Consider the following 13,076-nt stretch of genomic DNA (forward strand, 5'->3'; position numbering starts at 1 on the left):
AATACAAGAAGATATGTTTGTGGGCCTCTCAAACAGCCAAAAATAGTGAAGCTTTTAAATCCATGTTATCATATTTTTCTAGAGCTTCTGAAGGCAATCCACAAGTTCTCTTTGAAATGCCTTATATTCCACCAGAAAGTGGTACAATGGATGGCATTATGTCTTCTAAAGGCACCGCCGAGGTAGAGATGCCTTTCACCCCACCTAAAATCACCCATCGTCCATTTGTTAATGATCCACCACACGTAAAATCGAAGGGTAGGCCGCATAAACCTAGTAGATTGAAAGGTCAGAATGAGACAAGAAAAAATAAGTGTGGCCACTGTGGTATCGTCAGGCCCACATGTACACTTTTGCATCCAAAGGATGGGGGTAAGTTTCTTATACCGTTGCCATATTCTCACTTGTCTGTTAACATTAAATAGTTACAAAAGTTTGTTTATTCTGATTTGTATTCGTCAATATCTTTCTTGTGGTGCCTTCGTTTTTACAGTCAAGTGCTAAGCGCTTGACTATGTCGAAAGCATCTTTGCAGGAGTTGCCAATGTGAGTGAGGATGATGACGGGTTAAACAGAGATACTGGATGTAAGTGATAATTTTGCGCATTATCTTCTTTTTATAAATGCAAGAAAATGTTTCTTGTTTGTTATTTTCATGGGGTTCAAACTAATGTTGCTTGTTTGGTGGGCATAGTGGAAGTTGGTAATGAAGCAGGAGGATCTCGAAAGACCAAGCAATGTAGCAAGTGTCGATCTACGGAGCACACAAAGTGTAGGTGTCCAAATTTGGAAGGTATGACACAATTTTTATAGACGTAATTTTTCTAGTAGGGAGTAAACTAAACTTAGATTGTACCATTAGAGTGACTATTTTTCTCTTGTTGAACTTATATCGTTTCCCGTGGATGAGGTTTGATAAGAGCTCAAAGGCGTAGTTGAAAACATTCTCGTTAAAGTTTAGGATTTTTACTACCCAGTTGACTTCGTTATTCTTGACACAGAAACTGCTCATGATTATATTCCCATCATCTTAGGGAGTCCTTTCTTAGCAACCGCCAATGCCCAATTGAATTGCCGGGATGGCTCAATGACTCTTTCTTTTGGAAATATTTTTGTGGAGGTTAACATGTTTAGACTCAAACAGGGACAACTAGGTTTGCCTGTAGAAAGAGAAGTGGAGTCCATTAAGAGTTTTGTATCTCACATTAGTGTGGCCGACACTTTTGTCCCCACACTAGTAGATACCCCTTTTATGGAAGAAGACAAAGATACAATTTCGACTCCTTGGACGAGATTGATCACTTTTTCAAAGATGCAGATGAATACCATAATTATGTAGATGCGACCACGCTAGATGAGGAATTCTATGAGTTTCTAAGAGCTTGTGATGATCCACCCTCTCAAAAACTACTTAGAGCACCACTCGACCACCATCCACCTGAGCTAATCCCTCATAGAATCCAATCATTCTTTCCACCCTTTTCTTCTAACACTTATCCACATTTCAAGTATTTTTCATAACCATTCTTTTTTTCACGATCATTCACTTGGACACCCTTTCGTTCAAAAAAGAAGAGAGTACACGCTCGATTAGGTTCTAGGTCCATCAGATCTCGCTCTCATTCCACTAAGTTGCGTCGTAGAAAGTCTTGGTGCTTGATTCTGTTTGGTGGTGCATTCCGTGTTAACTATTTATAGAAAGATCCACAATTATGTAGATTATTAATATATGGTAAACTGTATGTTAATACATATATATCACATTAAATCTAGGGAATCTGACTTAAAAAGACCCTTATAATTTTTTGTAACATACCACATTTCTGGAGTATAGGCCAAACAAATATTTTCAAACTTAAAAAGAGTTTTCCAATTTTGTTTGGGGGTGGCGTATTTTGGTATTTCATTTCAAATCTTTTTGCCACCCTTTGCCAGTCATGTTTACTCCAGTAGAGTTTGTGTTAGTTAGTACGTAACAGTTTAATTGTGCTTCATGTTATCATATCATCTTTACAATATTTCTGTTATAGGTACTGCCAATTATTGCCATGTTTCTATGGTAAATTCTTTCCTTATCTCTTTACACTTTGAGGACAAAGCGTTCGATTGTTTGGGGGTGGGATAAAAACATTTGCAAATATTAGGCACTTTTAGGATGTAAATTACGCAGTTTTCTTTATAAAAAATTAAAAATTAAAAATATTGTTTATACTAGGCACTTAGTGATAATAGTATTGTTCCCTTCTCCATGATGATATTAGTATATAAATATCACGTAGTACTTGAATTAGAATTTAATTTTTGAAACATAGATTAATACGTAGGTAATAGTCATTGCATCTTTTCACGAACATCTTGCATGAGCATCTTTGATTGTACTTGGCAGTATTTTTCTGAGACCTAGGTTAGAGTACTTAATACATATCCTGTGAGCATCTAGCCTAAAAGCCTCATAAGAGTGAAATATCTGAGTGATGACACAAGGGAGAAGTCAAATTCGAGTAGAGAAATCACACATCCACTTGCTTGATCACCACACCATATCCTAAGTGAGAATTCAGGCCCTCTTTGGATCGATAAAGCCAGAAATTCACACCTATAAGAAATTTATTATTCGCTAGTTGCCCCACTGAGCCTTTCATTAGCCTTTTCACAAACCACAAATCCTTTACCCAATAAAAAAAAATAAAAAATAAAATCATCCTACCTATCTGGATAAGTATGAGAAATAGGATGAGTGAAGAAAAGAGGAGAAAAACCTGTGTAAACAAAAATTAGTTAGTTGCTTCAGAAAAGAAAAAAAAATTCCATCCAAAGAAAAGAAAAGAAAAGAAAATGAAAATAAAAATAAAAATAAAAATAAAAATAAAAATAAAATAAAAACTCCAAAAATAGAATAAAAGGAGTCAAAAAGCCGAAATAAAAAGGCTAAGGATGGGAACAAAGTGTAGAAGCAAAATAATAAGGTTTTCTCTAGTTACATAATATGAAGACCCTATTTTCTCAGACTTGTCTTTTTGAATATCCATTTTCTTCCTTCTTTAACCAATACCTATGCCCCGTATCACCTAATAAAGACCTCTAGCTCAATTAGAAATAGGTTGGTGTGATAGTAAGTGGTAGATGTGTTTGATCGACCTCGACTTTCTTGGATTGTCATTAAGATTGTGAGGAAACGTGCGCCCATTGCACACTGGAGTTAGCAAACTTGAGTGGAAAAATCAGAGTGTTATGTGTTTTGACACATTCCTTGTGAGAACCTACTTAGGCACGCTATCCAAAAGTTTTAGAAACAGACCTGCCATTGCATTTCATATCATAGTTCATTGTATAATTGTTTATCTTAAGATGATTTGATTATTATTCATATATTAGCTTAGGTTTCGACTTGATTATTCTGTATTCATTGCTAGTGAGATGTATAGATATTTGAGAATAAATAAGGAAACAACAATTTTATTTCTTAGTCGTTGTAGTATAGATGAAGTTTGTGAGTACCTTCACTGGAAAACTCTCATGAGGCTATAACTCGTCCACTAGGGAATTCCTAGTGGCTTAAAGCATTGTTGCATATGGTCAATGCAATCGCACTCGGCGAAACGAGATTAGTTAGAACTCCATTTTTGGTCACTTATTCTAATTTCTCATATTTGCTTGAGGACAAGCAAAATGCTGTTTGGGGGTGGTTTGATAAGAGCCCAAAACTGTAGTTTTAACCCCTTAACAATATTACTTTTAGACCAATTATGTGATTAATAAGTAAGAGTTAGTACTATTATCGTGTTCTTATGTATTTCAGGCATTGGAGTTGAATACGTGCAGAATGTGTTCCTTTTGTGAGATAAAGAAGCAAAGGTTGGTTGCTAAGAAGTTCTATGATTAAAGGCCAAGATTCAAGGAGAAAAAGCCTTTTTAAAGCACCCAAAGCTGAAAAATCAAAATCAACGCGGGCAGAAATAATGCATAAAAGTTAGCTGAACTTCCTAAGGCCGTATCTTTGGACGCAGACCTCGGATTGGGCCTACCTTATGTCAAAACGACCGGCTCGGAAAGAACTTTCTAATGGTCTAAGCCTTGACCTAATAAGAGGAGCAGAAGTGGACAAAAAGGCTGTTGAAGTCATTTCCAGTAGAAAACCCTTTGTGGACTGAAATAATGAGGTTTTGGGCTCGATTTTCCGGCCCAAAACATAGCTCCTCAGCCCATGCACGAATTTGTGGATCTTGTATCCTCTATTTGAAGGGAGAAAAACTTAGCTCTAAAGATACTTAGTTTTTAGTTAGTGAAGAATCCAATAGTTAGTTTTTTTTACTTAGCTTTACCTAGTCTAGATCAAATAGTTAGTTTTAATTCATTAAATTAGTTTATATAGATTAATCTAGTTAGTTGTCAATTCTATTAGTTGGTAGAACAAGTTTTGAATCTTAGAATAAAATATTTAGTTTATATTTCAATCTTCAAATTTGAATTCAAGTTATTTTAATCAAGTTTAGTTTAATTTAATTATGTCTTCTTATTATTGTTTATTGTTAATGAACCCAATGAAACTAGGCTAAAAACTCCATTAGAGAAGTTTTATGAAGTCTATGTGAGGGTTACGATTGTTCTTCTTTTGTTTTCTTATTGTCTTATGTGCTTCAAGTTAAAGTTCTATAGTTGTCTAGAGATAGAGATTATATAAGTTGAACTAGAGAAAGGAAACTCCACAAAGAGATTTATGGAGGAGAATTTCTCTTATGCTAATTATGTCTTAGTACAGAGATTGCTAGAATTGGTTAGAGATCAATAATAAATTGTGACTTTTGTTGTTTTACTTTGCGTAGATTAATAAAGGTTAAGATTTAAACAAGAGAAACTAGTTAGAATAATCATAGCTTCACATAGATGGATTAATCCTTTCTATATGTTCTTACTATTCATTAAATCCACTTTTTAATTGCTTAGTTTAAATTGGTTTAATTTATAATTAGTTTATTGCATTGTTAGTTTAAATAATTTATAATTAGTTTTAGTTTAAATAAATCACAACACTATTCTCATTGTTCTCACCATTGTTTCCTTGTGTTTGATTTGTTGAATTCGTTTAGTCTTGATAGATTAATAATGGAACGAATCCTGACTCTCTGTATTGTATAATGAATTGAGAGTAGGAATATTGATTTAAGCACTTATTTAGTTGATTGATTATTTGTGTTTACGCATAGATAATTAGTTTAACGTAAATTTGTCATTAAGGTTAGGAGCAAGGTTAAGGAGAAATTCAATGTTGGAAAGTTTTATAGTGACGACGGGAGAGTCTTTTTCTGTATTACGGATGGTTGATGTTAGGAAAAAGGAGTACAATGCTGCTAAGCTTTAGAGCAGTTGTTGCTAATCTTCTAACAAGATTTTTGTAAGCATTTTTATAATAGTTAGATCAAGTGGAGCATGTGCTATTTGTCGCACAATGGTGAAGATTTCAAGATTGGCTTCTAAATTATTTTGTAGCGGTATCTATGGTGTTATTTTCTTTGGTTTAATCAATGAAATAAAGTAATATTCTATACGCTATATTGACAAGCATTGTATATTCTGTTGTTTCTTATTGTTGGGATGTTGGGGTTGTCCCTTACCATGAGACAAGACCATCAGTAGACATATGTCAGTTAGTGTGACATTGATATGTTCATAAATAGATTTGTTCGTTCTTATAGCGCCAAATAGAGGAATATGTCATAAACAGTAACATAACATTCTAGTATGACAAATATAGTGTCATATCTATCTGTGATTCTAGCGCTTATGACATACTACCAAACGTATATATTATAAAAAGTTATATAACATTCGAGTATGACATATATAGTGTCATATCTATTAGTGAGTCTAGCGCTTATGATAATCCTAGGAGTTTGGAAGATCTAAAATTATTGTGAATATACCTGCTGGTTCCTCCTCGTAGGATGAGGACTTGCCTGATTAGTATGAATGACAGTAACAAGATTAAGAAACGAATTCTTGATTGTAATGTGTGGGGAAAAAAGGAGTGCGAACAGAAACATACCGGAAAGTAGCTATCAACAGTGATTGTTCATAGTTCGGTAGCTATGAACAATGAGTGTTCATAGTTCATAACTATGAACACCATGAGTGTTCATAGTCCATACTGTACGTACTATGAACAATGAGTGTTCACTATGAACAATGAGTGTTCATAGTCCATACTGTACGTACTATGAATGTTCATAGTCATAAGCTATGAATATTTTCATACCACAATTGGACTATGAACAATGATTGTTCATAGTCATGAGCTATGAACTTTATTTGTTCATATCACAATTGGACTATAAACAGTGATTGTTCATAGTTCGGTAGCTATGAACGAACACTCATTGTTCATAGCTATGAGCTATGAACAATGAGTGTTCATAGTCCATATTGTACGTACTATGAACAATCAATGTTCACAGCCATGAGCTATGAATATTCGTTGTTCATACCACAATTGTACGTACTATGAACAATGATTGTTCATAGTCATAAGTTATGAACAGTGACTATTCATAGTTCGGTAGCTATGAACACTCATTGTTCATAGCTATGAACAATGAGTGTTCATAATGTAGGAAGCGTTATGGTTTCATGTAATCGACTACAAACAGTGAAAACCCATGTGCAGCGGAATAAGGGGTGTTCACAATTTTGGTTAAAATCATACCTTTGATCAGCTGTGATAACTCTGAGAATCTAAGCTCTACGAATCAGTAACCTCTTGATCTTCTGTTGTATTCCTATCCTTGAAATGGACGTTGTGTAGGCAACGATCTACCAACCCTTTCTTTCTTCCTTAGCCTCTCTCACTCACAAAGTTGGAACCGAATTTTGGAACTCACTTTTCTTGAGCAATCAATCAGTATTTCGGTCAGAAAGAAGGGTTTCTTTTTATAGGCTACAACAGGGACCATGAGGAGAAATTAGGGTTAGGTCTCCTGACGAGCTTGAGCTTTCCATGTTTGCCCAGAACACATGGCCCAAATCCGTCAACAAATGACATATTCCATTAAAGGCCATTGTTGCACTACTGCCCTAATCCCAAATTACATGTATTACGTTTATGGGCTTCATATTATATACTTGTTGATCTCCCCGTGTTAAGATATCGAATGCCCGTTGATTAAGTCAAGTTACTGACAACTACATTAATCAACTTCTTATGTCCTTGAGTAGTACCACTCAACCTCATTGTAATGTCGGATTAAATCCACCTACATGGTTTACATGACAATCCTTATGAGCTCCTCAAGGGGACATCATCAACCCGACTTCCTGTGGGTCACGGATTCCTTTTATAATCAATAACACACCTTACATACAATGTCATTACCCAATCCATCGAGTTTGTTGATTCACAAATAAATCTCACTCATTGATGATTTAAAGCAATGTACAATGCACGTAAGTGCTCGTTATTATATCCGGATGAAGAGGACAAACATCCATAATAACAGAGGTGTTTGTTCTCTTATATAGTCAGTATAAAGAGAAACAACCTCACTTGGTCCTGTTCAATACACATAAAGTGTACTAGTGTAATCCTGTAGTCAAGATAGACTAATACCAGATTATACTACAACCGTACCAATGGTTTGTCCAAATCCATCTAGGCTGTGAACGTTTACTTATACTTTATAAGGTAATAATGATATGATCTTCTGTGTGTCACCACACACCATATCATCTACAACATAAAATATTAGATGCATGCATATAACTAATAACATATATAATATATATACCATTTGCCCATATGATTCTCATTCAAAATATGAAGAATTAGGGTTAATACAAAAGTAATGTTTTTAGTATATAACCCTATCACATAGTCCATATTGTACGTACTATGAACAATCAATGTTTATAATAATGAGATATGAATATTCTTTATTCATACCACAATTAGACTATGAACAATGATTGTTCATTGTTCATAGTCATGAGCTATGAACATTCTTTGTTCATATAACTATGGACTATTGATGAGACTATGAGTTTTAACTTTGTTAGACCAATTATGTGAATAATAAGTAAGAGTTAATACTCGACACGTGTTTTTATGCATTTCGGGCTTCAAAGTTGCAGAAATGTGCCACTTAAGGAGATAAAGGAGCAAAAAGAACTTCCGAATGCCATATCTTTGGACTCAGACCTCGGATTGAGGCCTACCTTATGTCAAAACGACCGCTCGGAAAGAGCTTTGCAATGGTCCAATGACCCAATCATAAATAGTAACAGGAGCAGATTGGACAAAAGTCTGTGGAAGCTAACTGCAGCTGAAGAGGCCTTTTGATCATGGGTTTTATAGCCCAAACCCGGCTCCAATAACGAATTTTGGATCTGGATGTATAAAACAAAAGCTTAGCTCTTTGTTAATGGTAGCTAGTTAGACCTAAATTAAGATATAAATTCTAGATCTAGTTTAATTAATTAAATTAATTTAGTTCCATTTAAATTCTTGTTTTAGATTAAACTCGAATCATTGTTCTTGATTGATTAGTTAAATAAATAGTATTTTTTATCAAAATTTGTCATTTCCATTTTAGATCTAAATTCAATTCTTGTCATTGTTTTAAACCCATTAAATTAGATTCATTATTGCTAAATTAAGTAATTCTCAAATTCTCACATTATGTTTAGTTTAGATTCAATGGTAAATGTTAGATTGATGACTCAAGGCTAAACCTCCATTAGAGGGGGTTGATGAAGCCTTGATGAAACCTTAGTTGTTTAGACCTGTAGCATCTATTCCACTCTTAAAGGTCGTTCAAAGCCATGAGAATGGGTGGACCTGACCTCACATGCTAGTTAGTACTTGGTATAAATGCCATGAACACTAGAATCGAATTCTTGCCGTGAAATAAAGAATCGAGATACCACAATCTGTACTAGGTCATTAAGTTGGATTCGAGGTGATTCCCTCTAAATTCCTTTATCTAGAGTCAAACAATAGTATTTCCATAGCATTTGTAGTTAATTTCTAGTAATCATCTTAATTAAGTATCATTATTATAAAATTTAAAAGCTCTCATTGACTTAAGAGCGACTAGTTAGAAGAAAACAATCCATGCTTGCAGATTGAGAGTAGAAAATGTTTTGATTCATCGTTCATTTTTGTAGACTAAGCATTTTACGCTTATCAACTATAAAGGTTCTGAGGAGGAATATGTCATAAATAGTAACATAACATTCTTGTATGACAAATATAGTGTCATAACTATTTGTGATTCTAGTGCTTATTATATACTACCAAACGTATAAAACTCTTATTAGCATATATTATAAAAAGTGACATAACATTCGAGTATGATGATAAGAGGCCAAAACTGTAGTTTTAACCCCTTAACAATCATACTTTTAGACCAATTATGTGAATAATAAATAAGAGTTAACACTGATTACGTGTTTTTATGTATTTCAGGCAGTAAAGTCAATTATGTGCAGAAATGTGCTACTTTGGTGAGATAAAGGAGCAAGGATTGGTTGCTAAGAAGTTATGTGATAAAGGCCAAGATTCAAGGAGACAAAGCCTTCGTAAAGCCCGGTCAAAAGCTGAAAAGTCAACACGGGCAGAAACAGTGCACAAGTCGGCAGAACTTCCGAAGACCGTATCTTTGGACTCAGACCTCGGAATTGGGCCTACCTTATGCCAAAACGACCGTCTTGGAAAGATCTTTCCAATGATCCAAGCCTTAGCCAAATCAGAGGAGCAGAAGTGGAGGAAAAGTCTGTTGAAGCCAAATCCAGCTGAAGAGCCCTTTCCGGACTGAAAGAATTGGGTTTTGGGCCCGATTTTCCAGCCCAAAACATGGCTCCAAGCCCATACACGATTTTTGGATCTAAAGCATATAAAAACAAAAGTTTAGCTCTTTGTAAAAGGTAACTAATTATACCTAAAATATAGATAATTCTAGATCTAGTTTGAATTGTTTTTAATTAAGTTTAGTTTCATTTCATTCCTTGTTTTAAATTAAACCTTGAAAATATTGTTATTGCTTAATTAGATAAATAAAATAGTAGATTCTTGTTCATTTTGATTTTTGTCATTGACAATTGTTTAGATCTAAATTCCTTTATTACTTGTTATTCATTTCCTATTTATTACCTGAGATTTCAATTATTGTTTAGTAAAATTGCATAAGATAGAAGTTTTATATGATGTCTAGTTTTAATTCAATGGGAACTGATAGTAGTATGACTCAAGGCTAAACCTCCATTAGAGGGGGTTGAAGAAGCCTTGATGAAGCTTGATCCTTGTTAACTTAGAAATCGTCGTGAGAGTTTATTCTACTCTAAAAGGTCGTTGATTCGCCATGAGAATGGGTGGACGACCTCACATGCTAGTTATTGATTGGTAGAGATGCCATGTATAATTAGGGATTAGAATTACTATTTTGATATGCGAAGCATTCAATTTGGATCACGACGAGTCTTTGTTAGTTGATTAAGTCGAGTTAAGGTGGATTCAATTCCCTTTAATTCTTTATCTAGATTCAAACCCTTAGCATTCTATCATATCGTTATTCGTAACTTGTTAATTGAATTCACCTCGTAGTATAGAATTCCCCTCGTAAATCTCTCATTAGACTTTGAACTGATTAGTTGACACGAAACCATCGCATGCTAAAGAACTAGGAGTGGAACAAATCATTTACTCCCCTATATCTCAATAGGATTGAGAGTAAAAATATCTTTGATAATTCTAGTAACAAAGCAGTTTTAGTTTTACTTTCGTTTAGAGTTTCATCGCTTTATTCATTAGTAAAACTATTCATTTTACGATTATCAAATGACGCCGCTGCCGTCTTAGTTCCCTTTAGCATTGGTTTCATAGTATAATTAGTCATTTTTAAGTCCCATTAAACCCACCCACCCTTGTTTGATTCATACTGTGGTTGTCCATTTCAGTACTTAAATTTTCCTCGCTGAAAATACACGGGCCTTACTGGCGCAGCCCAAATAGAGCGCTACACGCGCTCAAACGCTTTGGAAATTCATTTTTGTACGGGGCACCTGCACCCAAACGAGCGCCACCCCGCGCTTAAAATCTTGGACATCGGACAAGTCCCGGCGACTGCGCTTCAAAACGAGCGCACTAAGCCCTCCGCTAAAATTGCCCGATTTCCTCGGGTTTGTTTCAAACTTTCCATTTCTTCAAGTTTTCAGTGTTCTAACTTGTTATACATACCGAAAGCGTAAACAAAACAAGCTATTATTAAAAGCGAAACAAGGAGGCATTCAGGTACTCTTTTCTTCCACACCTCGCATCTCCAGTTAGAGGTTTATACTACTATATCAAGATTGTTTGGAGTGTTGTCGTGTTTAGACTTACCCTTGCATGAGATTGAGGTCTGGTCGGAGAAAAACACCGAACGTAATTAACCGTCAATGTCAACAAACACGTCTATCTAGTATACCAATCACTATACCTCTAGCTACTATTCCACACACCACACCTGACATAATGGCTGAAGAAAGAGAGACTCCTCTCTCCGACTTTTATAAAGCCTTGAGCGATAGCCCTAAATCTTGCATCGTTCTAGCAAACCCAGTGGAGGATTTTCGAATCCCCCCAAACATATTTAATTTGTTACCCGTTCTAGACCATGAAAAACCTTATCAGCACATGCGTAGGATTGAACAAGTCCTTACAACATTCCGCCATCCTAAGGTTGGTGCGGAACAAATTAAACTGAGGGTATTTCCTTTCACCTTAGCCGATAAGGCGGCGTCTTGGTTAACTTCCCAAACGCCTAATCCTATGGACTCGTGGGCTAAACTTGTTCAGCTGTTTATGGAACATTTTTACCCACCCCTAATGATGGATGAGATGCTTTCCAAGATTCATTTCTTTCGACAAAATCCTCATGAGTCATTTTTAGAGGCTTGGAATCGTTTCACCGATCTCCTTATAGAGTGTCCATATCATAACCTAGCGAAAGACACGTTAGTTCTTGCCTTTTTCAAAAGACTTCTACACCACCATAAAGAAGTCCTTGACATAATGAATGTGGGTAGTTTCCTAAGTAAAGGAGCCTCGGAGGCTTACAAATTTTTAGAAGATCAAACCAAGAGCAATAATAATTGGGGTTAGTGATGATATCCCCCGCTCTGCTAGTTCTTCTTCAACAGTTAAGGCCACGAGTATGTTTGAGATGAAACCCGATCCAGAACTTAAAAATTTAATCGAATCTCTAACTAAAAAGGTAGAGGCTATTTCTGTTCAACAAAAGCCTATCCCCGTCATGAATGTCAACTCCAACCCATGTAATTTCTGTTTGAGTCCTAAGCACACCACGACTCTATTGTCCTCTCGCCTATGAACAACAACAATCGAGCAAGATAATGTTTGCTCCATTAATAGCTATCCTATTCCTAATGCCCCATGGAGACAAAATCCCAACTTCAGTTGGCGAAACAATCAACAAGTTACACCTCCAGGGTTTAATAACCAAAATGTTAGGCAATCACACAATTATAACCAAGCTCCACCTAGGCAAGGACAAGGACAAGGTCGGGGAATTATAATAATTATAACAACCAAAAGCTTAAACTACCCGACAAGGTCAAGCACAAGGTCGGGGTAATTATAATAGTTATAATACCAATAAAGGTATCGTTCGGTTAACAATAATAACTATCACAACCCAGCCCATAAATAATCAACGTGAGATAGTTCGGTCGCACCACCGTGCGGACTACTACACCTACACAACCGGATCGTGATCGGCGCCTTTATACTGGGTTACCCAACAACTTTTCCAATCAATGACTCAATCGAACCAACAGATCTTACAATCCATAAATCAGGGCATACAACAGTTAGCCTAAGAGAAAGCCCAACCAAAAGGCGTGTTTCCAGGCCAAGCGATACCAAACCCTAAAACAGCAAACACAACCTTTGAGGTAAACGGTAATACTAGTACGGAAACTACAACCGTAGGTGAGCTAAATACCATCACCACTCTCCGTTCTGTTAAAGTGGTTGATAAAATGATAACAAAGTAACTATGCCTATAGTTACCCCACCAGTAGTCCCT

This window comes from Coptis chinensis, chromosome 3 (genome assembly GCF_015680905.1).
Source record: "Coptis chinensis isolate HL-2020 chromosome 3, ASM1568090v1, whole genome shotgun sequence".
Lineage (NCBI taxonomy): Eukaryota > Viridiplantae > Streptophyta > Magnoliopsida > Ranunculales > Ranunculaceae > Coptis > Coptis chinensis.